General features: G+C 37.7%; 1 protein-coding gene across 7 annotated transcripts in view; it reads right to left on the bottom strand.

Annotated features, from left to right (window-relative positions):
* Window positions 1-26,642, bottom strand: part of Gab3 (GRB2 associated binding protein 3) — an 87,912-nt gene that overhangs the window by 61,010 nt on the left and 260 nt on the right. The gene's annotated exons all lie outside the window — the stretch shown is intronic.

The following is a 26,642-nucleotide window of genomic DNA, read 5'->3' as shown; positions in this document are numbered from 1 at the left end:
TGGCAATAAAACATATTCACAGCATACATCGCTTCCCACATTATGAACTCATATTTTTTTCTGTAGAAAATCATGAATTGATTACATTCATAGACTACTCACAAATGCCTTTTAGAGTTATGCCCCCTCAAAAAAAAATCTGGTCTGCAGAGGAACCAGGTCACTATCTTATTCTTCCACTTGTGCTCTACGCTATGACTAATTCAGAGAAAGAACTGTGGAGGAGCTTTTCAGGAGGCTTCCCCATTAAGGTGCTATCCTTAGTGTCCCAAGGGCCTATAAGCAGAACTCATCTAAAGCATGTGACTGAGGCCCTGTACACACTGCTATCCCTTTGAGAATTGTTTTGGTTTCTTGTCATCACTTGGCTCTATTTCTTTCTCTGTTAGGCCTGAGTCTCATCACCTAGGTCACTGGCTTTTTATTTATTAAAAATAAAATGGTTCTTTTCCCTATCCTTTCTCTCTTTGACTTTCAACTACTACCTTATCTCTTCTCTATCACTATCATCATTCCCATTGACTTCACTGATCTCTTCCTATACTGCTAATATTAGTAACCAGTTTCACCAGTAAGAAAAGAAATCCTACTTTGGCTTAAGGCCCGAATGGCTTCTAATTCAGCCTATTTTTGTTTATGAAACAGCTATTTTGCCTCTGTTTTGTCTCATCCTCCTTCTCAGTTCTACCAATCAGAGGCTTGGAAAAATGAAGGATAACTAGCAAACTTCATGATGCATTCCCTCTTACTTTTTCACTGTGGACACCTTCCAGAACTCAATCCTCTTTTTTTTTCTTTTTTCTTACTTGCTACATTTTGTTTTGATCATTTCATATACAACCATGATTTCAAGCATGCAAGGGCAACCAAAACTCCATTTGGAACTTAGATTCTTCTCCATATGTTCTCCAGTTATTTCAAATTTGGTATGTTCTGGCATGAATACGCCTGTCTCACCCATATGCCCTCTTAAAACCAAGTCTTCTAATATGCTCCCTTTCATGGTGTCTATTGTCACATAATCAGTGTTCAAAATGATTTTGACAGATAGGTGAGAAGAATCAATTGTGTAATTGTGTGTGTTTGTGTGTGCATGCATGCGTGTTGAAGAGAGAGAGAGAGAGAGAGAGAGAGAGAGAGAGAGAGAGAGAGAGAGAGAGAGAGAGACTTAATAGTAATAACATAAGATAGTATTCCCTGGCTTAAACAAAACACCAATAGCACAGGAACAGCCTGGAGAAAAGATAGCTTAGCAAAAGCACAGAGGAAAACTAAGTTGACAGGGAAGTCAATATGAATCAACAGTATGGTGTAGCTGCCAGAACAAAGTTAATGGACTCTCCAGCTGCCTTCTCAGAAGCAGAGTCTTAATGAGGAGTGATTGTCCTTCTCTGCCTGACCCTGGACAGTCTAAGTCAGAGGGAGTTTATTCAGCTCTCGTATCAGTTCAGAGGAGGCAGACAAGGCAGTGAGGGAGGTCACAATGCTGCTTGCTGTTCTATCCTAGGGAGTAGTTGAATATACTGGAAAAAATTAGAATGGATAGTTACAGGACTTTCAATTTGAGAAAGAACTTTATGTAACCTGCATATCCTAAAGTGGTAACACCAAGAGTAATTTTTCATGAACAGAGCTATCTTACAATTATTTGAGAAGCACATTATATCATCATTTTCCTGCCACTGGATATATAACAAACAATTAGTGAAGAAATGTGTCCAGTATTGGGATTACTGAAATTCACCCTGGAATAATCCTAATTCTCAGTGTTCTTTCTCCTGTTATATTCAAAATCTTATGTTCCTCTCTCACATATCTTATAACAGAGCAATCAACAAGTCTCAATGATTATTTCTCTAAAATCATTCTCATCTTTTCTCTGTTGCTGCATTCACATTAATATCCTGAACTAACGCATCTTGCTCAGGAAAACAAATAGAAAGGATATTTTCCAATTTAATCTCGATTGGTGTGACTTCCAGACTGTAAGCAGCCATCTATATGAGTAACACTGTCATTTGTTTGGACCACCCTAAATCTTCACATTTTTATGAATCTCTTACCTTGTAAGCTTTTGGCAGAGAAAAGGTGAACTGCAATTATAGAAGCAAAAACTGAAAGAAATAATCTTTTCTAGTTTCCCTTACAGTTAGAGTTCAAACTTTTGAGAGACATTGCTGACAACTTTATCTAAAGCAATGCTTCTCAACCTGTGGGTTATAACCCCTCTGGGTGATCGAGTGACCTTTTCACAGGGGTCACATATAATATTTACATTATGATTCATAACAGTAGCAAAATTACAGTTATGAAGTAGTGGCAAAAATTTTATGGTTAGGGGGTCACTACAATATGAGAAGCTGAATTAAAGGGTTGCAGCATTAGGAAGGTTGAGAAACACTGACCTAAAACTTAATTATGCACATCTTACAGCAGGTTTTTAGCTGTCTAAAAAATTTGCATGTCTGAAATAATGTGTGTATTGAAGAAAAGGGTTCTATACATGAGGGGTGTGGGATCCATGTGTCACTACCACAGTGGGATAATAATGAGACAAGTACACATTCTTGCACTCTGAGACAGCTATTGTTTCCAAAGAAAAGGGACATTAAGTTAAAGGCCTAAGCTCTTGGCTTAAAGCATGGTTTTTAAAAATTTACTTTCTATCTCATATTGTATAACCATGTGCTGAAATAGTACAAAACCAAGCTTCAGAGCTTAATATTTCAAGTGGTCAAATTATTCTATCACGTCTTTTTTGTTTTTGAGGGGGGGGGGCGGGTTGAGACAGGGTTCCTCTGTATAAATCTGGCTATCTTGGAACTCGATCTGTAGACCAGGCTGGCCTTGAACTCACAGAGATCTGCCTGTCTCTGCTTTTGGAGTGCTGAGATCAAAGGTATGCATCACATCACATATGTGAAACTGAGAACTTGCTGGAAAAGTCCTGAGAACTGAAATAGAGTACTCTTAGTACTAGTGAGTACTCTAATCCCCCAATGCCTGAAACTCCTGAATGACCTCTTGGTCCTCCAACTGATAAAGGGCTTAGACTAGCTGAGGTATTAGATGCAGAGGGAAATCTAGAGTGACATAGCCATTGTTCTGCATTGTTATGGCGTTTTAGTAATCTTTTTATTCTTTCTTCTTTCTCTTCCCTGCTATTTTGTCTAGGATGTGTTGGAGTGAGTAAAATTTACAAGTGAACCTACAGCAGAGACAATTGCTTCACTCAATCCATCTCACCTCTTTTCATACAGAAGGAAAGGAACAAGTGGGCAGTGCTGGTAGCAGATTTGTCACCAGTACTAGATCTGACATGTGGTTTGGGGTATTTTTTCCTGGCTGTTTAACCTCAAAGTTTGTTCTCCAATCCTCTCAATATTTCTGTGAACTACCCTCCCCTTATTTTTTTTAGAAAGTGTTTCTCTGTGTTACAGCTCTGGCTGTCCTGGAACTCACTTTATAGACCAGGCTGACCTTGAATTCACTGAGATCTGCCTGCCTCTGCCTCCCAAGTGATGGGATTAAAGGTGTGTGCCACCACTGCCCTGTCAAATATTGTTTTGATAAGTAACTTTTCACTAGAGTTTAAACCAGTCAGGGCCAGTTTGTTTGCAAAGTAAAACCTGGTTAGCAAATACAAGATCTATATGGAATGTGGTCAAAGCAAATCTCATTTCTAAAATACATTAAAGTACTGGTATAGAATTAATAATTTTTAGACAAGAAATTAAAGATTCCAATTTTTTAAATATAATTAATTTGAGGGTTGAAGAGATAATTCGATGATTAAGAGCACTTGCTGCTCTTGCATAGGACCCAGGTTTGGTTCCCAGAACCTATATGGTAGTTGGCAGTTGTCTGTGACTCCAGTTCCAGAGTATCCAACACCCTCTTCTAGACTCCACAGGCACCTGCACACATGACAAGCACATGACATGCACATCCAGACAAGCAGCCTAACACACAAACACATAAACTCAAAGTAAATAAATATTTTTCTAAAAAGAACTAATCAACAACAACAGCAACAAACTATCACTGCAAAAATAAAAATAAAATAAAATAGAAAAGGCAAACCCAACCCATTGCAGGGGGAAAAGAGACGAAATACAAAATCACAATGCCAATGAAAAAGTTTCTCTACAGAAAGTAAAACAAACAAAAATCACAGAAATTGTTTTGTGACATAGTAACTAGAACTGATAACCAGGATGATATGGACATGTTTCTAGGAAAGTATAGTTTACCAAAAGTGATTTAGAGTGACAGAAACTAAACAGATTACGTTCCATAGACAAAACAGGGAAACTTGACAGTACTTTCTAAGCACACAAAAAGTACCAGTCCAGTTTTAAAGAATTCTGTTAAAATATGGCAAGTTTGTAGTTTTTATGAGCTAAATATAACATTTATGCCAAAATCTTCTAATGATTTACAGAAGATAAAACCAAAGAGACTAATCTCACTTATGAATATAAATATCCAGAACAACTGGGATTTACTCCAGAAATATACAAATAATCCAGTATTAAATAATCTATTAATAGAATTGCTGCTTTACTAGAAAAATGAAAAAAATCAGATGATCATATCTAGAAATACTACAATATTTTAATCAGTAAAACGCTTTACTAGTGTGGGAAAAAAAATGCATTTTTCTTGGCCTTAAGGCCAATATTCTCCATAGCAGGAAAACAAGGGTTGTAGAACTATCAAAATGACAGGTAAAATACAGAAATGAGATCTGGCTTCCCCAGTGACAAAAGGAGATGAGATCTCTAAGGGAAGTGGCAATTTTTTTCTTCCTCATTACAAAACAGTATTTGAGGTGCAGTGGTTTTTATAGAACCTGTTCAAATAAATCCTCCATAACTCAATAGCTGGCTTTATTTTCTTGTAAAGCTGTAGCAATGGAATAAGAAAACATTTTTCTGGTTCTTTTTTTCATTATCCTCACTGTATTGGGTTTATGATTCTAACAATACATTGGTTGAAGTCCTGTTTTTTAAGAAACCCAGGTGAATACATAAACAATAGTTTTATACAGTCAAACAACATTTAATAGATATAATGGAGAAAGGCCTCAATTACGAATAACCCAAACTGAAAAATGCTAGGCATAAATTTAATAAGAAATGCATGAAAGTCAATATGAAGAAAACTTCTTAAATAAACTTTTTTTTGGCTTTTCCAGACGTGGTTTCTCTAAGTAACACCACTGGCTGTCCTAGAACTCCTCGGGACAGCAGACTGGCCTTGAACTTACTGCCTTTATCTGAACTTATCTTACTGCCTTATCTTGAACTTGTCTGTTAGCCTCTGCCTCTTGGGTGCTGGTATCAAAGGCAGGAGTTACCATGCCCAACCAAAATAAGCTTTTATTTATAATTTTTCATACAACATAATTTTAGTCAAATTCTTTCCCCTCCACTAGCTCCTCCCAGATCATTCCCACCTCCCTACCCACCCAAATTCATTCTTCATTCTCCATCTGTCAAAAAATCAAAACAAACAAAAAATCTCAATAGGACATATATAAATAATCATGCATGGAATTCATTTTACGTTAACAACTATTTCTGGGCTCCACTCACAGAGACAGTGACAGCACCCACAGGATCTGCACAAGATCAAACCAGATAAAGGGCTCAGGAAGGGAGAGTGAACACAAAGTCCCACCCCTAACCAAGAAGCTATTTGCAATTGATACCTGCTGGGGAAAGGTAAACAAACATTTTAATAAATAATATTACAACAACCACAGATGTTGGCAGCTGAGAAAAATGGCTCAATGGGCAAAATACTTGTGTAGGCATGAAGACTAGAGTGAAAAGCCAGGCTTGACAATACATGAGAACACAGGAAGATCCTATAGGTTTGGTGGCCATCCAATTTAGCCAATCATTGAATTCCAGGTTCAGTAAGAGACACTTTCTCGATAAAATAAGGTGAGAGGTAATTAAGGAAGATGTCCAATGCTGACCTCAGGCCTCTAGTCATGAATACACACACACACACACACACACACACACACACACACACACACACACCATACATATGTAAAAGTCTAGATGCTACAAAAGAAAATATTGACAACTTTTATTAAAATACAATTTGGGGGGATATGCATACACACTCCAAAAAAACTTGAGAAAAGTCAAAATGTGGGATATCAAAAGTGAAAAAAAAAAACAATGGGATAGCTCAGCACTTTGCCACAAAACTTGATAATGAATGTATTTTCTACGATTATCTTGTCTCTACACAAACTCTATTGTGTGGCCTCTCAAAATTAATAAATAAATGCAATAAAATTTTAAAGTGAAGCCTAGTGTGGTGGCTCACGCCTTTAATCCCAGCAATTAGGAGGCAGAGGTAGGCAAATCTCTGTGAGTTTGAGGACAGCCTGGTCTACAAGGGCTAGTTCCAGGACAAAGATACACAGAGAAATCCTGTCTTGAAAAAAATATTAAAGTGAAAATGAAAAAAAATCAAGTGAAGAAAATCTATACAACTCTTCTCTTTTTCTCCAAAATAGAGATTAAAACATGGAGGAACAGGACAAAGAAAATGGTAAATAAACAAACATACTGAGAAGTGTTCAGAAATCATTTGGAGAGCTGAGGGCAAAGTTGCCAGTAAGAAACTTTGTAATGATTTTACTCCAAGAAAGAATCCATTTACATAAAAGAGTCTGTGGAATTTCTGAGTTGCTGTAGAGATTGCAGCTAGGCAAAGCATGACCACTCTATAGATTACTGAACTATAGATTATTTATTACTGTTCCTCTACAAATCCCCCCATAAGCACAGTTAACATACACATGTATGTTGAATTCAACTCTGCACAGCATTTAATAAGACCTTCAACCTTAATGGGACAAACCTCAGTGCACATCTTTGTAGTGCGTCAGTATTACTGGAATGAAGAATCACTGCTGCTTCCTAGGTGACATATTTCATTTCCTTCCCCTCCCCCCAAAATTTAACACTCACGGCAATGAGGATTTCAAGTGGAATACACTGTAGTAGACTTCAGTTTCTTTGCATAATTTTGTAATTTATATTATATTTAATAACCCTATTGCATGTTTTAAACTAAATTATATGACTTAAATAAACATTTTGTTTCAGTGGGAGTCACATAAAAGGTCATAGGGTTCTTTATTACACACAGTCCACTGCAACCTTAAACACTTAAGGAGAATGGAGTTACCACAATAGTAAGAATATACAAATCGACTTGAGACACTACTTTTATGGAGAAAAGTGTTCATGTTGAGTGGCATGTTGATGGTGGTGCACCACAAACCAACTTAATTGTCAATGGCTGGTTAAGTATTATGCTGTTATGGGATAATATTTGTACAGTATAAATATGCTTCTTTGCCAAGGCACCTTCTGATTGGTTTAATAAAAGAGCTGACTGGCCTGTGGCTAAGCAGGAGGTATAGGTAGGATAGCAAGACACAGAGGACACTGGGAAGAAGAGCAGAGTCTCGGGAGTCTCAAGAAAGCCACAAAGGGAAGCAAGATGAATGTATTATGTTGAAAGGAGGTACAGCCACATGGCAGAGGTTAGATAAGAAATCTTGGTTAATTTAAAATAGAAGAGTTAACCAACCTGAGCTATCAGCTGAGCATTTATAATTAATAAGTCTCTAAATGGCTATTTGGGAGCAGCTGCAGAGACACAGAGAAACTCCACTTACATCATACCAGTTAATTTTCATAAAAATTTGGCAAGTATGTTGCTGCCTAACTTGTTGCAGACCTTGGGATATCTCCAGATTCAGGCTCTACCATGAATTGAAGGTGAAGTAAAATGTAAAGATGTAGTACAATTCAAATGTAGTACAGAGTTGTTAAAAGCAAACAACTTCTTTTCTACTTGAAAAAGAATCATCCTAAAATGTAGCAATACTTCAGAGACTAAAATGGCTATCCAAATAGCTTTTGGTTCAATAAAACTTGGATGATTGATGTTATTGCCTTGAAAGTGGAACTTCAGATGGAACTTAGCTCATTGTACATAATTAGTTAACATGCTGACTTGGTGAATGATTCTAATGAAGCTTCTGTAGGGGTATTGAAAAGCAGTTTTACTACACACAAACTTGACAGAATTGTAGTCTCTACATTTGGATTATGATCAACCTATTTAAATATTTGGCAAAAGATTCTTTCTGGTCAGCATTTTAAATATTCTTATGAGGGGCTGGAAAGATGGCTCAGTTGATAAGAATACTTTATGTATAAACATAAAGGCCTGATTTTGTATCCCCAGAATCCACAGAAAAGCAAGATATAGCCACTGCATCCACTTGCAACCACAGTGCTTTAGGAGGCAGAGATGCAATAGGTGGTTTTGCTGACCACCAGCATACCTTCAGATTTACTGAGAGATTCTACCCCCCACATATACACAGTGCTTATTATTCAGGCTAAATGAAAAAAATGTTTGAAAATTTTATATATTTACCTGTCTGTCTGTTTAAGTATGTGCATCAGATGTAGGAAGTCCTTCTGTATATGTGTTGCTTTAATTGGCTAATAAAAAAAGCTGTTTAGGCCAATGGCTTAGCAAAGAATCAAACAGAGATATATAGAGTAGGCTGAGTCAAGGAGACACCATATAGCTGCTGAACAAGAAGGACACACTGGAACCTTACCCGGTAAGTCACAGCCTCACAGCGATACAGATGAAAAGAAATGGGTTAATTTAAGATATAAGAGTTAGCCAGGAATATGCCTAAGCTGTTGGCCAAACAATATTGTAATTAATATAGTTTCTGTGTGATTTTTCAGATGAGAACCTGTGGATTCCTTCCAGGCTAATGCGGTCTGATGGAACAAGACCTTCAGAAGGTTTCTGTGAACCCTAAAATACTTCAAACAACAAACAGCAGGAAGCAGTTTGGAGAAAACTATGCCCAAATTCCCATGCTGGAGAGGATGTGGAGTAAGGGGAACACTCATCCATTGTTGGTGGGAATGCAAACTTGTGCAGCCACTTTGGAAATCAGTGTGGCAGTTTCTCAGGAAACTGGGAGTAAACCTACCTCAGGACCCAGCAATTCCACTATTGGGAATATACCCAAGAGATGCCCTATCATACTACAAAAGCATTTGTTCAACTATGTTCATAGCAGCACTATTTGTAATAGCCAGAACCTGGAAACAACCTAGGTGCCCCTCAATAGAAGAATGGTTAAAGAAGGTGTGGAACATATACACATTAGAGTTTTACTCAGTGGTAAAAGACAATGACATCTTGAATTTTGCATGCAAATGAATGGAAATAGAAAACGCTTTACTGAGTGAGGTAACCCAGACCCAAAACGAGGAATATGGTATGTACTCACTCATAAGTGGATTCTAGCCATAATTAAAGGTCTTTGAGCCTATAATTCGTGGTCCTAGAGAAGCTAAATAAGAAGGTGAATCTGAAGAAAACCATATAGTTATCCTCCTGGATATTGGAAGTAGACAAGATTGCCAGGCAAACTTAGGTGCACGAGGGGTAGGGGGTGGATGTAAGGGGAGATATGTAGAGAGAAGGGAGAAGGGGAGGATTCAGGAGAGGTTGGGGGAATGGGATGGGTGGGATGGAGGAAGGATGGATATGGGAGCAGGGAAGTAAATATCTCAACTAAGGGAGCCATTTTAGGGTTTGCAAGAGGCTTGATTCTAGAGGGGTTCCCAGGTTCAAGGAGAGGTCCCAAGTATGTTCCCTGGGCAGCAGAGGAGAGGGTGCCTGAACTGGCCTTGTACTATAGCCATACTGATGAATATCTTGCATATCACCATGGAACCTTCATCTGGCGATGGATGGAGATAGAGAAAGAGACCCACAGTGGAGCACTGGACTTAGCTCCCTAGGTCCAAATGAGGAGCAGATGGAGGGAGAACGTGAGCAAGGAAGTCAGGATCATGAGGGGTGCGTCCACCCACTGAGACGGTGGGACTGATCTAATGGGAGCTCACCAAGGCCAGCTGGACTGGGAGTGATGGAGCATGTGATCAAAATGGACATTCTGAACATGGCTGGCAATGAAGGCTGACTGAGAAGCCAAGGACAATGGCACTGGGTTTTTATTCTACTGCATGGACTGACTTTGTGGGAGCCTGGTTTGTTTGGATGCTCACCTTTATAGACCTGGATGGAGCGGGGAGGACCTTGGACTTTCCACGGGGCATGGAACCCTGACTGTTCTTAAAACTAGAGAGGGAGGAGGAGGTGAGGAGGGGGAGGGATAAGGGAGGCGGGGAAGAGGTGGAAATTTTTAATAAATAAATAAATTAATAAAAAAAAAGATGAGAGCCTGTGGATTCCTTCCAGGCTAATATGGCTTGATGGAACAAGACCCCTAAAAGGTCTCTGTGAACCCTAAAATACTTAATCCAACAAACAGAAGGAAGCAGTTTGGAGAAAACTATGCCCAAATTCCCAAAATAGAAATTTTATAAATGTCTATTTTTATTTAAAGGGGGTTGATCATAAGTGTTTAATGGTCACAGTCAATTTAAAAAATAAGGAGAATATTATATAGCGATGAATACTTTGCATTGGTATGGATTGTGGTCTATTGATACATTTTAAGGTTGATTTTGTTATATTGTGTATATATATTTCTGCTCTTGTTTAAGGTATTGTGCTTGTGCAGCCCATTTAAAAATATAATGTACAGTTGAAAATACAGATTAATAGATAGTCATCTATAATAGTCAAACTGTAGTCATGTTAGTTAAGTTTTTCTAGATGTACAGAGATATATTTCAGGATCTCTGTGAATTCAAGGATAGCCTGGTCTACAGAGCAAGTTCCAGGACAGGCTCCAAAGCTACACAGAGAAACTCTGTCTTGGAAAACAAAACAAAACAAAAAATCAACAACAGAGATATATTTCAGTTAGATAGATAGATAATATTCAACATGTCAAAGACCTACAGAATATGACATTTAAAATGTTTTAAGTATTTAGACTTTTTTCAATAGTGAGACATCTCAGCTCCTGGAGGCACCAATTACTTCAAGAGGAAGATGGGCATCGAAGAGTCTCCTTATGGAGTTTGTTAGTCATTTGTGTGCTTGCTTAAGTACGTGTGCAGTTGTATGTGCCTATTTGTGCACAAAGGCTAGAAAAGGGTGTCATCTCCCTCAGAGCTAGAGTTCTGGGCATCTAGAGGTTACTCAACTTGTTATGAGAATGCTGGGTTCTGAACTTCAATCCTCATGACATTCCAAGAAGCACTCTTAACCACTGAAACATATTCAGTACCATCCCCCATGGCCATTTTAGTTACATAGTATTGAGTTATACCTTTAGATCTATTCATATGTAAAAACTTTATTAATATGCAAGAAATGTAGATTAGGTGTTTGAAATTCAAGCATAATAGTGGTATATTTTTAAAATCTTTTCTATTGTTTTTATTACACTATACATTTTTCTCTGCTACCCTCCCTTCTTTCTCTCTCCTCTTTTACACTCTAACATTACCACCACCCTCCAAATTTACTCAGGAGATCTTTTCTATTTCCCCTTCCTATGTAGATCCATATATGTCTCTATTAGGGTCCTGTTTGCTGTCTAAGGTCTCTGCGGTTGTGGACTATAGGTTGATTTTTCTATGCTTTATGTCTAAGAGTCACTTATGAGTGAGTACACATTATATTTATCCTTCTGGGTCTGGGTTATCTCACTCAATATGTTTTTTTCTAGATCCATCAATTTCTCTGAAAATTTCAAAATGTCATTATTTTTTATCGCTGAGTACTACTCCACTGTGAATATACCACATTTCCTTTACCCATTCTTTGGTTGAGGGACATCTAGATTGTTTTCACGTTCTGACTATTATAAATAATGCTGCTAAGAACACAGTTGAGCACATGTCCTTGTGGTATAATTGAGCATCCTTTGGGTATATACCCAAAAGTGGTATTGCTGGGTCTTGAGGTAGAATGTTTCCTAACTTTCTGAGAATTTGCTATAGTGATTTCTAAGTGGTTGTACAAGTTTGCACTCCCACCAGCATTGGAGGAGGGTTCCCCTTATCCCACATCCTCTCCAGCATAAGTTGTCATCATTGTTTTTGATCTTGGCCATTCTGATAGGCGTAAGATGGAATCTCAGAGGTGTTTTGATTTGCATTTCTCTGATGGTTAAGGATGTAAAACATTTCCTTAAGAGACTTTATTCCATTTGAGCTTCGCCTGTTGAAAGTTCTCTGTTTAGGTCTGTATATTTATTTATAAAAATAAAATAATTTTTATTGGATTATTTGTTTTTCTGATATCAAGATTCTTAAGTTTTTTTGTATATTTTGGAGATCAGTCCTCAAATGTGGAGTTGGTGAAGATCTTTGTTTTGTTAACTGTGTCCTTTGCTTTACAGAAACATCTCAGTTTCAGGAGGTCCCATTAATTGTTGCTCTCAGTGTCTGTAATACTAGGGTTATATTTAGGAAGTGGTCTCCTGTGCCAATGCACTCAAGTGTACTTCATACTTTCTCTTCTATGAGGTTCAGTGTGGTTAGTTTTATTTTGAGGTCTTTGATCCATTTAGACTTGAGTTTTGTGCATGGTAATAAATATGGATCTATTTGTATTCTCCTACATGTTCATATCCAGTTATGCCAGTACCATTTGTTGAATATGTTTTCTTTTCTCCATTTTATATTTTTAGCTTCTTAGTCAAAAAAATTAGGTGTTTGTAGGTGTGTGGATTGATATCCGTGTCTTCAATTTGATTCCATTGGTCAATCTATCTGTTTTTATGCCAATACCAGGATGTTTTCATTACTGTAGCCCTATAGTAGAGTTTGAAATCAGGGATGGTGATGCCTCTAGAAGTTTCCTTATTGTACAGGATTGTTTTGACTATCCTGAGTTTTTTGCTTTTCCATATGAAGTTGAGTATTGTTCTTTCAAGGTCTGTGAAGAATTTTGATGGGATTTTGATGGGCATTGCATTGAATCTAGAAATTGCTTTTGGTAAGATTGCCATTTTTACTATGTTAATTCTGCCTACCTACGAGCATGACAGATCTTTCCATTTTCTGTGTCCTCTTCAATTTCTTCCTTCAACGTTTTAATTTCTTCTCGAACAGGTCTTTCACTTCTTTGGTTAGTGTTACTCCAAGATATTTTATGTGATTTGTAGCTATTGTGAAGGGTGATGTTTCTCTGGTTTATTTCTCAGCCCATTTATCATCTGTATAAATGAGGGCTACTGATTTTTTTTAGTTAATCTTGTATCCTGTTACATTACTGAAAGTGTTTGAGTTGTAGAACTTCCCTTGTTGAATTTTTGGGGTCACTTATGTATACTATGATATTATCAACAAATACTGAGAGTTTGACTTCTGATTTGTATCCCCTTGATCTCCTTTCATTGTCTTATTTCTCTAGCTATAATTTCAAGTACTATATTGAATAGTTATGGAGAGAGTGGATAACCTTATCTTGCTATTTATTTCAGTGGGATTGCTTTGAGTTTCTCTCCATTTAGTTTGATGTTGGCTTTTGGCTTGTTGTATATTGCCTTTATTACATTTAGGTATGTTCCTTGTATCCCTGCTCTCTCCAAGACTTTTATCATAAAGGGATATTGTATTTTCTTGAAAGCATTTTCAGCATCCAATGAGATGATTGTGTTGGGTTTTTTGTTTGTTTGTTTGTCTTTCAGGTTGTTTATATGGTGGATTACATTGACAGATTTTTGTATGTTGAACCACCCCTTCATCTCTAGGATGAACATGGCGAATGATTTTTCCAATGTGTTTTTGAATTATGTTTGCCAGTATTTTATTGAGTATTTTTGCATCAATGTTCATGAGTAAGACTGGTTTGTAATTCTGTAATGTCTTTAAAGATTGGTTTGAGTATCAGGGTAACTGTAGCCTTGTAAAAAGAGTTTGGCAATGTCTCCTCTGTATCTATTTGTGTGGACCAATTTGAGAAGTATTGGTATCAGTTCTTCTTTGAAAATCCTGTAGAATTCTGTGCTAAAACCATCTTGTCCTGGGCTTTTATGGTTGGGAGATTTTTGATGGCAGTTTTTATTTCCTTAGCAGTTATAGGTTTATTTAATTTGCTTATCTGTTGGTGATTTAATTTTGGCAAGTGATATTTATCCAGAAAAATTTCCATTTCCTTTAAGTTTTTCCAATTTTGTGAAGTACCGGTTTTTGAAGTATGACCTGATGGTTCTCCAGATTTCCTCTGTGTCTGCTGTTATGCCCCCCTTTTCATTTCTGATTTTGTACATTTGAATAGTCTCTGATGCGTGATTTCCCTCTTTATGCTATGAATATGTTTTATTGCCATTGGTTAATAAAGAAGCTGCTTTTGACCAATGGCCTAACAGAAAACTAAACTGAATGCTGGGAGAAAGTAGGCAGAATCAGGGAGAAGCCATGGAGCCACCAGCAGAAGACAGATGCCTCTGCTGGAACCCACCAAAACTTTGCTGGTAAGCTATGACCTCGTGGTAATGCACAGATTAATGAAGATGAGTTAGTTTAAGACATAACAGCTATCTAGAAATATGCTTAAGCTATTGGTCAAAGAGTATTGCAAATAATATAGTTTCTGTGTGATTATTTCGTGTCTGGGCAGTCAGGAACAAGTGAACAGCCTCTGGCTATAATTCTCTCTCTGTCTTTTGGTTAGTTTGGATAAAGGTTTGTCTATTTTATTGATTTTCTCAAAGAACCAACTCTTTGTCTCATTGATTTTTTTGTATTGTTTTCTTTTTTTCTATTTTACTGATTTCAGCTCTCAATTTGATTATTTCCTGTCATCTAGTCCTCCTGGATGAGTTTGCTTCTTTCTGTTTAGAGCCTTCAGGTGTTCCGTTAACTAGCTAGTGTGGGATTTTCCTCAGCTTCTTTATGTAGGTATTTAGTGCTATGAACTTTCCTCTTAACACTGCTTTCATTGTACCCCATAAGTTTGGGTATGTTGTGTGGTCATTTTTGTTGAATTTTAAGAAGTCTTTAATTTCTTTACTTTTTCCTTGACATAGTAAATAAGGTGAGCATTGCTCAATTTCTATGTGTTTGTGGGTTTTCTGTAATTAGTATTGCTATTGGAATCTAACTTTAAGCCATGGTGATCCGGTAAGGTACATGGGGTTATTCCAATTTTTTTATATTTGCTAAGGTTGCAAGACGAGTATGTAGTCAATTTTTGAGAAGGCTCCATGAAGTGCTGAGAAGAAGGTTTATCTTTTATGTTTGGCTGGAATGTTCTATAGATGTCTGTTAAGTATATTTGAGGCATAACATCTGTTAGTTCCCTTATTTTCCTGTTAAGTTTCTGTTTGGCTGCCCTGTCCATTGGTGAGAGTGGCATGTTGAAGTCTCCTACTATTAGTGAGTGGGGTTTAATGTGTGATTTAAGCTTTAGTAATGTTTCTTTTAGAAATGAGGGTGCCCTTGTATTTGGAGCAGAGTTGTTCAAAATTGAGATTTCCTCTTGATGGATTTTTCCTGAGACAAATATGAAATGTTCTTCTTTGTCACTTTTGATTGCTTTTAGTTTGAAGTCTATTTTGTTAGCTATTAGGATAGCTACGCCAGCTTGTTTCTTAGGTCCACATGACTGGAAAAAAATTCCAACCCTTTACTTTGAGGTTGAGGTATGTTTCTTGTATGCACCAGAATGATGAATTCTGTTTTCATATCCAATCTGTTAACCTGTGTCTTTTATAGGTGAGTTGAGTCCATTTATATTAAGAGATATTAATGACCAGTGATTGCTAGTTCTTGTCATTTTAGTTTTTGTTGTTGGTAATGTTATTGTTTGTGTTTTTCCATTTTTTTGGAATTTGCTGCTGTAAAATCATCTATTGTCTGTGTTTTTGTGGGTGTAGCTGACTTCTTTGGGTTGAAGTTTTCCTTCTAGTACTTTGTGTAGGGCTGGATTTGTGGATAGGTACTGGTTCAATCTGGTTCTGTCATGGAATATCTTGTTTTGTCCATCTATGGTGATTGAAAGTTTTCCTGGGTATAGTAATCAGGGCTGGCATCTGTAGTCTCTTAATGTCTGCATAAGGTTTGACCAGGATTTTTTGACTTTCATTGTTTCTATTGAGAAGTCAGATGTAATTATGATAGGTCTGTCTTTATTTGTTACTTGGCCTTTTTCCTTTATAGCTATTAGTTGTCTTTCTTTATTGTGTATGTTTAGTATTTTGATTATTATGTATTGATTATTATTTGATTATTATTATTTTTGGTTCAGTCTATTTGGTGTTCTGTAAGCTTCTTGTATTTTTATAGGCATGTCCTTCTTTTGGTTGGGAAAGTTTTCTCCTATGATTTTGTTGAATATATTTTCTGTGCGTTGAGTTGGACTTCTTCTCCTATCCCTATTATTCTTAGGTTTGATCTTTTCATGGTGTCCCATATTTTCTGGATATTTTGTGTTAAGCTTTTTTTAGATTTAACATTTTCTTTGACAGATGATTCTATTTCCTCTATTGTATCTTAAAAATCTGAGATTCTCTTTTCCATCTCTTGTATTCTGTTTATGCTTGCATTTGTGGTTCCTGATCATTTACCCCCATTTTTGTTCCCATAATTCCCTTGGTTTGTATTTTCTTTATTGTCTCTATTTCCGTTTTCAAGTCTTGAACCATTTTTTCATGTTTGCTTTTTCTTGGTTTTAAGGGTTTTATTGATTTCTTTCAATTTTTTTGTTTGTCTTTTCCTCTACTTCTTTGAGAGAATTTTTCATTCCCTCTTTAAGGGTCTCAAACATTTTCCTAAAGTTATTTTTAAGGTAACTTTCTTCTGCTTCATCTGTGTTGGGGTGTTCAAGTCTTGCTATTTTAGAGTCACTAGTTTTTGGTTGTCCCATGTTGTTCTTTGTTTTGTTGAGTGTGTTTTAACTTGCTGTCTACCCATCTTTTCCTCCAATTGGCAGAGCTAGGGGTGTGTCTCTGGTGATCACTCCTCCAGGTGCCAGGCTCAGATGGTTGCTCCTCAAAGGTGGAGTGAGGCCACAGTTCTGGCTGCTAGACACACCCTGAGGTCACTTGGGCCTTCCTGCCTGCTCCTGGAGGTCAGTCGGGCCTTGCTTGCCTGTTCCTGGAGATCACTTAGGCCTTGCTTGCCTGCTCCTGGAGGTCAGTCGGGCCTTGTTTGCCTGTTCCTGGAGATCACTTAGGCCTTGCTTGCCTGTTCCTGGAGTTTGTTTGGCCCTTTTGGAGGTTGCTCAGCACTCCTGCACACCCTGATAAACATTTTCTAGTCTGTTTTTTGAAACAGTCTCACTGTGTAGCCTTGGCTGGCCTGGAACTCACTTTGTAGACCAAGACTACCTCAATCCTGGTGTATTTTTAGTATTATACTGGACGAAAATTCTAGAAGCTAAGAACATTTTCAACTCTATGTGATTTGTTCCTTTAGTTACGTCACACACTGTAGGACCTATATGGTTATACTTACACATTTTATGTTCACCTCCCCCACAATTATGCCAGCATACATAAAAATTAAAAGTTAGCATCTATATATGAAAGAGAACATACAGTATTTGTCTTTATGAGTCTGGATTATCTTAGTTAATATAGCAATTTCCAGGCCCATTCATTTTCCTGAAGATTTCATAATTTCATTTTTCTTCATGGTGAAATAAATCCACATTGTGTACATGTGTCACATTTGTGATGGGGGCAGTCTTATGTGTTGAAGGTTATTTGGCAGCATTCCTGATTTCTGTCCACTAGATGCCAGGAGCATTCTCATTATCAGTTTTAACAACAAAAACACTCCAAATATTTTTAAATGCATCTCTTATTTCAAAGTATTAACACATTTATAGTTAATACTAAAAAAAAGGTTTTGATTTTATGATCTGAAATCCAAATTTAATTAAATTTCTTATGGTTTTACTTTTCATTTTTATTTTTTTCAAATTGCTGCTCTATAGGAGCAAAATCTACTATCACGGAGAACCCCTTGATAGAGACTGTCAGATAGGAACAAAACCAGATAATCAAGAATCATCAAGTGTTTAACGACTACAAAATCGAACTCAAAAACCTCTTCCTCAAACACCACAAATACATTCTTCCTGCCTCAAGAAGTTTGCACCTTTTTTCTAGAAATCCATTCCTCTAACTATCTCAGGCTGGCATTCATTCAGTGGTCCCACCAGCTGTGGTGAGAAGTGGGCTCTGCTGACTTTTATTATCATAGCCAGAGCTCAGGACCTTGTTCAATTCTCACAGCTGCTTCCCTGTCATATGTGGTTTAATGCCTGGTGGGACTGTTATTCTTTTGGTCTCTGGTCCCTTTAAGGGGCAGGCCACACCCACTCCCAGCGACTTCTGACCTCTCGTTGCCATCTTTCCTTCTTTCTGTTCCCTCTCTTGGCGTGTGCACACGTGTTTTTTGTCTGTCTCTCTCCCTTTTCCTATTTCTGTCTTTCTTTCTCTTTTTAAGTAATAAATGTTCAGCTTTATGTTCAGCCTTATGTCTATTTACTATGTCCTGTAAGCTTTTTATCCACCGTCTCCACCAGCCCGCTTGGGTGACTCTCCCAGCTGCATGGCAGCACCAGCCTGTAAGGGATGAACCACAGCTCTGCCGCTCGCTGCGGGGATTCTGCACTGCTCTAGCTGTCTCTGCCTGGACTAGCGGCTGCAGTCACCCCATCATTATAATTTTAAGGAATATTACTGAGAGCCGTGAGATCAAGTACATCAGATCATTTCATTTCCTCAGCTTCTTCCCTCTCATGGAGGTGGGGTGGGGTTGGGATAGGGGAGTTACTACTGGGTCTAAAAATAGTCTAAAAACAATGCTCAATTTCTTTGATTTTCCATATCTAATTTTTTAGAATTCATCACTATATGCTTACTCAGCTCTGATGCAATGAAAGAATACCCTAAAGTAGACATTTGGAGATCCTGGTTAAAATAATACCTCTGGAGTAAGTGAGAAAATAAAGCTTTTCAGTACCGGTAATGTTCTGGTATGCAAAGGGAAGCTTCTAAAGTAAATACCATCCTGAAACTGACAACTGACCCTAAACAGCCACAGTCCTCAGCTTATATATGCAATCAATGGGTGTGGTAGAAAAAAAGAGGAACCACAATAGACCCCACTTAAGACATATTCCTTCCCCCTATTATTTGGCAGATTCTAGTGCTAGAGGACCTGGAAAGAACCTCTAATTCTTTCTCTTTTTTCTTTCCTGTTTTACTATTTCCAGTATAATTTTTGTTTCATTTTTTAAAAGCACTTATGTCTATTTTTATTTAGACCAAGCCTCATGTATTTTACATTGGCCTTGAACTCACTGTGTAGTTGGTGCTGGTTCTGAAATCCCACTCCTCCTGTTTCCACAAATGTTGAGAAAGTAGGAGTGTATCATTGTGTCTGGTTTATGTATGTGGTGTTTGGAGTCAAATCCAGGGCTTAGAGCAAACTAGGCTAGGCTGGAAGGTGGTGGAGCACAACTTTACTCCCAATATTAGGGATGAAAAGGCAGACAGTCCTCTGAGTTCAATACAGAGCAAGTTCCAGGACAGACAGGGCTATGCAGAGAACCCATGTGTACTGGCTGATTTTGTGTGTAAAGTTGACATAAGCTAGAATCATCAGAGAAGAAGCTTCAGTTAAGGAAATGCTTCCTTGAGATCCAGCTGTAAGGCATTTTCTCAATTAGTTATCAATGGAGGAGTGCTCAGCCCATGGTGGGTAGTGCCATCCTTGGATGGTAGTCCAGAGATCTATAAGAAAGCAGACTGAGCCAGTCAGGGGAAAAAAGCCAGTGAGCAGGACCCCTCCATGGCCTCTGTATTAGCTCCTGCCTGCCACCAGGATCCTTCCTTGTTTGAGATCCTGTACTGACTTCCTTTGATGATAAACAACAATGCGGAAGTATATGCCAAATAAACCTTTCCTCTCCTACTTGCTTTCTGGTCGTGGTGTTTTGTTACAGCAATAAAAACCCTAACTAAGACACTTGCTTTAAAAAATATTTTTTTAAAAAAGCAAGCTAGGCTAGCATTCTATCAATTGAGCTACAGGTCCAGTCTGTTTGTGTTTTTATGTTTAATCTTCTGATTAGTTTTATCCAATATTATTTAGGCATTTTCTTTATTTTGTAATTGGATGCTTTCTTTCCTTTTATTGAAAGTAAATTTTTTTCTCACATAATGTATCCTCTCCTACTTCTCACAGCTCCTCCTAACCTTCCCTCCATCTAGATCCACTTCCTGTCTCTCATTAGAATACAAACAGGCTTCAAATGAATAATAATAAAATATAATATGATAAAAAATATAATGATAAAACAAAAACACATTGGAATTGAACAAAACAAATACAAGCTCATTGGAAGAAGGTTTGGGCACCATGAGTAAGGCCCTGGGTTACCTCTCTCTCTCTCTCTCTCTCTCTCTCTCTCTCACTCTCTCTCTCTCTCTCTCTCTCTCTCTCTCTCTCTCTTTTTTGTTTTTTTGAGACAGGGTTTCTCTGTAGCTTTGGAGCCTGTTCTGGAACCAGCTCTTGTAGACCACGCTGGCCTCGGACTCACAGAGATCGGCCTGCCTCTGCCTCCTAGGTGCTGGGAATAAAGGCGGGCACCACCATCACCAGACTTGGGTTACCTCTCTTGTGCTAAAAATAATATCATGGGTTTTTTTTTCCAAAACTACAAAGAAAAATGGGCAAACTGGCCAGGGGGAGATTGTGCACACCTTTGATTCCAGTATTTGGAAGGCAGTGGCAGTTGGCTCTCTGAGTTCAAGGTCAGCCTGGTCTACAGAGTGAGTTCCAGGACAGCCAGGGCTACACAGAAAAACTCTGTCTAGGGGGGAAAAAGAAGGAAGGGAAGAGGAGGAGAGGGGAGGGGAGGGGAGGGGAGGGAAGGAAGGAAGGAAGGAAGGAAGGAAGGAAGGAAGGAAGGAAGGAAGGAAGGAAGGAAGGAAGGAAGGAGGAGGAGAGTTGAGTGAGCCTGGGGATGCAGGCCTACAATTCTAGCTACTTAGCAGGATGAGGCAGGAAAAATGCATTTCAAGACCATTTTAAACTACTCTCTCCTTTAGCCTAGGGACAGTGTGGTAAAGGAAGATTTCCTTTGCAAAGACAATCAGGGTCTGGGCCATAAGCCTGAGACTCCCACAGACTGCTCCCCTGAATTAGGGACTGCTAGCCAAATCTAAAAGCTCAACAAATAAAATTAATATTTTAATGTAATGAAACTATCCAGAATAACAATAAAATTAAGCCCAAAACAATCAGAAATAATAAAGATGAAAGAATGAATCAATGGAATTAAAAAGAAAGAAAATAGTAGATATCAATGAAAATGAAGGCTAATTCCTTGAAAATACCAGAAAATTTAACAAAACTCTAGCCAGAGTTATCAGGAAAACAAAACAAAACAAAACAAACAAACAAACAAAAACAGATTGCCTAAGTTACAGAATAATAAATGAAAAAGGAAGCAGTGTTACAGATCCTATAATGGGAAAAGAACAAGAAGGAATACCACAACTAACTTAATTTTGAAATATCTGACAATTCAGTAGAAACTAAGAAAAGCCTTGACAGACTAAATTACTACAGATCATTCAAGAAGATATGGATCTTCTAAATAGCTCTTTAAAGAAATGGAATTCTAAGTTAATGAATACCCTTCCCAGAAAGAGATGGTCAATGTGAAATTGTTTCAATAATGAATTCAACCAGATATATTTAAGGAAGAAGGAATACTAATTGTATGCAAAATCTTTCAGAAAATGCAAGAGAGAACACTTCCCTTTTTATTTTACATGCCCAGCATTATGCTAATATCAGAACCAAACAAAGATAGTCACATACACAAAAAAAGAAAACTATGTCTGTATCTACCATAAACAGAAGTACAAATGCCTGCAGCAAACTACTAGCAAAGCAAGTCCAAGAATACATGACAACCACATGAAGTTTATCCAGGGAGCTCGTGGCTGGCTCAGCATTAAAAAAACATAAGAGTCTAGGGATCTTGATAATAGAGTGCTTACTAATAACACTAATAACATGTGCAAAGCCCTGGGTTCCATCTCTAGTATTACAAACAGAAAAAGGAATCACAGCCAAATCCTTCTCAAAAACAGCAAAAATTAAATAAAAATAGCCAGGAAGTCACCATAGTAACAGACTAAAGAAGAAAAACAAATTATTACTTTATAGATTAAAAGTATAATTCTCATTGAAAAAAAAATCTCAGTAAACTGGGCAATGGTGGTGCCTTTAATCCTCGCACTTAGGAGGAAGACCCAGGTGGATCTCTGAATTTGAGGTCAGGCTGGTCTACAGAGCTAGTTCCAGGACAGCAAGGACTACATAGAGAAACCTTGACTAAAAGAAAAAATAACATAGACAGACAAACAGACAGATAGACAGACAGAAATGCTCAGCAAACATATTCAATGTGTTTAAAAGTGTTTACAAAATACCTATAGTTGAAAACAGAGAGCTGCTCAGTGTTTAAGAGCAGTTGTTGGTCATGCAGAGGGCCCAGGTTTGATTCCCAGACCCCACAAGGTGAATCACAACTGTTATAATTCAAGACCCAGGGGATCTGACTCCTTCTGGCCTTTATAAGTACTGCATTACGTGGTATATAGATATGCATGCCAGCAAAACAGCCATACACATAAAACAAAAATAAACTTTAGCTGGGCAGTAGTGGTGCATGCCTTTAGTTCCAGCACTCAGAAGGCAGAGGTAGGCAGATTTCTGTGAGTTCAAGGTCAGCCTGGTCTACAGAACAAATTTCAGGACAGCCAAGGTTAAATACAGAGAAACCCTGTCTCAAAAAACCAAAAGTAAATAAATAAAAAATAAACTAAAAGAAGACCTCTAATTGAAATATTTGAAATTAAAAAATTAAATGCTGTTATCCCTAATATTGACATGGTGAAGGATATCTTTTCTCATCATTTTTATAAAACACTGATCATACTACAAGTTCTAATTACAAGCAAGGCCATAAGTACTAATAAGTGACGAATTTCAATAAAATCAACTGACACAGAAATTTATAAATTATTATAGAAAATCAAACAACTTAGAATGGTCAAACCAACTCAGAAAAAGTAAAACAAAGATAGAGGCTGAAAATAAATTTTTATGAAGCTATGCTCATCAAAAAGTATGATAGTGGCATAGAAATGAACAAATAGTTGGTCAATAAAACTGACATTCAAAATCTGATATTTTGATTTTCAAATTTTTGAAGTCTTAGTTGGGCATGGTAGTTCATGTTTTTAATTCTAACATTCCAAAAGCAGGAGAACTGCTATGAATTTGAGGCCAATGTAGGCTACATAGTGAATTCCAAGTCAGCCTGGACTATAGTATGAGAACCTGTCTCGAATAAAAAATAAAATAAAATCTTAGTTCCACAAAAATATTGTAAAGATAATGAAAAAACAAACTACAGAGTGGTAGAAAATATTTGCATTTGCATGTCCAACAAAATATTTGTATCCAGAGGCAAAAGAAGCAGCTGCCATTTAGTGTTATATTGGCTTAGTTTATAAATTAGCATAGTCTGACATGTGCACATGTGTGTGAGTCCAGAGGTTGACATTAGGTGTCATTCTTCAATCACTTCTCTACTTTACCTTTGCCTCTCACTGAGCCTGAAACCCACCAATTCCACTAGACTGAATAGCCAGCAAGCCCCATGTTCCTCGTGTTTCCACATTCTCATTGATGGACTGATAGGTATACATCACTGTGCCCAGCTTTTACGTGGGTGCTGGGAACTTAACTCAGGTCTGACTAAGCTATCTTCTCAACCCTCTAAGTAATTTAAACATTATTTAAACCAATGAAACAGAAGTAATCTAAAAGTTCATCAATCGAAAACTTAAGTAATGATACACCTATTATAAGGAATATTATACAATGGTTTGAAAATGAAGTAAATCTATATGCACTAACTTGGAATAATATATAGACTGGTTGTAAAAAGGAAGAGAAAATTATTGGACAATCTCATTTATATGAAAAAAAAATTACAGATTTTCTAAGAAAATTTCTAGAATAATACCACAAGCTAACAGCTTTTGTGCTTAGGAACAACCCTGAGAAGGGTAGGATGTGGGAAAACTTCTATTCATTCCTACAATGTTTGAATTCTGATAAGAATATATGTCTAGATTATTTGTGAAACACAAAAAAGAAATCAGCTTTCTTCAAAAAAGGGCAATGATAAAAACTAACTTTTTGACGGCCTTGGCTCATGTAATCAAGTAAATGAAATACAATGTACTGAAAGATTTGCCTGAAAACAAACTGAGCTTCCATTTGTTAATACAAACATTGATGGCCTGCCAACACAAAGAACTGGGTTATTGTCCCAGTTGTGCTAACTAGCTTCATTACATTAGTATGCTAAATATATTGTAACTATGGAATGTGTAAGAACCTAAATCAAGTCTTTTCTGTTTCTTCTGAGCATCAAACACTGAGCCTACTTTAGAGATGAATTAAACAGCACTGCCTGACCTTGTCGAAGTGTCTCATTGTTGCCCTCTAGTGGCAAAATGAATTCCTGCATCCCTTAGTAATCGAATTTTTCAGAAACAGAAAAAAAAAGCAGTCTCTATAAAACAAAACACAACAAAACAAAAGGTTCTCAACCAGGGACTAAAAGATCAAGGTTTATGCCTAGGTTCTCTTCTGTTTTCAATCTTGTCTATCATAACATAGTCCACACATTTCTAATCTTCATTATCCACTCTTAGCACAGGGTCATTTTAACAAAAAAACAAAAAAAACAAAACAACAACAACAACAAAAAACTACATATGACAAAAGATCTACCGAAGTCTTCCCAAAATTATGAAACACTAACAAACTTTCCTAAACTATCCTGTTGAAGACAAAATACAAACCAAATTCGAGGGGGGCTGGGGAGTCACCCATAAACCTTCTTCTCCAGACTCATCATCTTTCTGAATCAACTACTGGAAAGTTTGTTCCGTTCTGAAAATATCCTTTAAATGATTCTCATTAAGGGCAGCAAGTAAAGCCACTCAGGGAGCAGCACTGCAAGCCTCACCTGCGCATGTAGAGTAGAGGAACATGTTTTTGCCTCCTGCCTCCTCTATATCAGTGCATCTTCAAAATAGCTGAAAACTTAGGGAAGCAGCTTGATGGTGCAAAGGATGGGGAACTTTGGGCTTAGGAATTTGTGGAATCAAAAAAAAAATGATGCAGGGCCAGGCATGGTGACACACAACTATAATTCCAGCACCTGGAGGCAGAGACAGGCAGACCTCTGAGTTCGAGGTCAATCTGGTCTACACAGTGAATTCCAGGACAGACAGAACTATGTAGAGAGACCCTGTCTCCAAGTGGGGGGGCATACTGTTATTATTCAAAGAAATGCTCATATTTCTGCATCTATTATGGCTACATACTAAACAGAACAACATTCTTTGATTCAGCAGTACAGACAACAAAAACATTTCCAAAGACTCCTAAAAGTAAGATACTATGTAACACAGAAATGGAGGGGAGGGGAAGTACTGGGCAGTTTGAAATTCAGGAAGCGCTTTTGTTACAAATTCTAGAAGTATCCATGTATTATTGCACTGTTCTTATAATCCCACCCATGAACTTCTACATGATATGTGCTCTTCAATATGGAAACAGAAGTACTGGTGAATATGGACAAAATAGGGACACCAGTTGGAAAGCTATAAACGCAAGTACCAGGTAGAATCGCATTTGGGGTGGGATGCCTCAGCAGAGTACAAACCATGGCAGGGTAGTTACCACCAGCACACTTTGGTTTCACAGAGAAATTAGGAATTATGAAGGACAGGGATCCATCAATGTGCTTCCAGCAGCCCCCTCAATAAAGGGGCAAGAAAGCCTAATATCTGTTTATATGCATTTCCCTGGGGACTAAAGTGGTTCTTGCTTTGCTAATGGCTAAAGACAAATCAGTAGCAATTAGATCTTTAAGCAGAATATTTTTAAAGATCTTATCCTGAGAACTCTAAATATAATGAACTTTTGAGTTGTGGGCAGCTTAAAGATGGTCATATAATGTGTAGAATGATGTGCTTTTCCAAGTGTCCCTTATTTCATAATAGCAAATGTCAATGGTTCCTGTTGTACTAAAAAAGCATAGTGTCATCATAAAGAATATGCTGAGAAGGGACATGATGAGAAAAGAGTTACACTGTATGGTAGGCTCCCAACAGGAGTGTTCTATGATAGCTACAATGACAGTACTCATTACAGTTCAAGAGGAATGCAGCAGCTTCACTAAAGTATCCCACACAGGTATCCCCTTACTGTCCACTTCCCTGTCCCTCTCTCTATTCTCCTCACTGTGAAATGGAACTCCAGTCAGACACAGGGCACCCTTTAGAGATGTCTCTGTGGCTGTTCCAGAATACAAACAGGCGTTGGGAGTTTTAGTCCCAATCCACCTCCCTCCACAGCTGACTGTGGCAGCATAGAGTGATTGAACACAGCGGGCAAGAGGTACCAGGCCAGCCTGCTGCAGGGTGCTGCAGCAACACAGCTCGACGTACGATTTCACTTTCCGTCGTCCACCGGCCTCGCCTGCAGCTAGGGCGCTGAGAACAGTTACGT

This window comes from Myodes glareolus, chromosome X (assembly GCF_982192425.1).
Source record: "Myodes glareolus chromosome X, mMyoGla1.1, whole genome shotgun sequence".
NCBI lineage: Eukaryota > Metazoa > Chordata > Mammalia > Rodentia > Cricetidae > Myodes > Myodes glareolus.
This window is presented reverse-complemented; position numbering and strand designations above follow the sequence as displayed.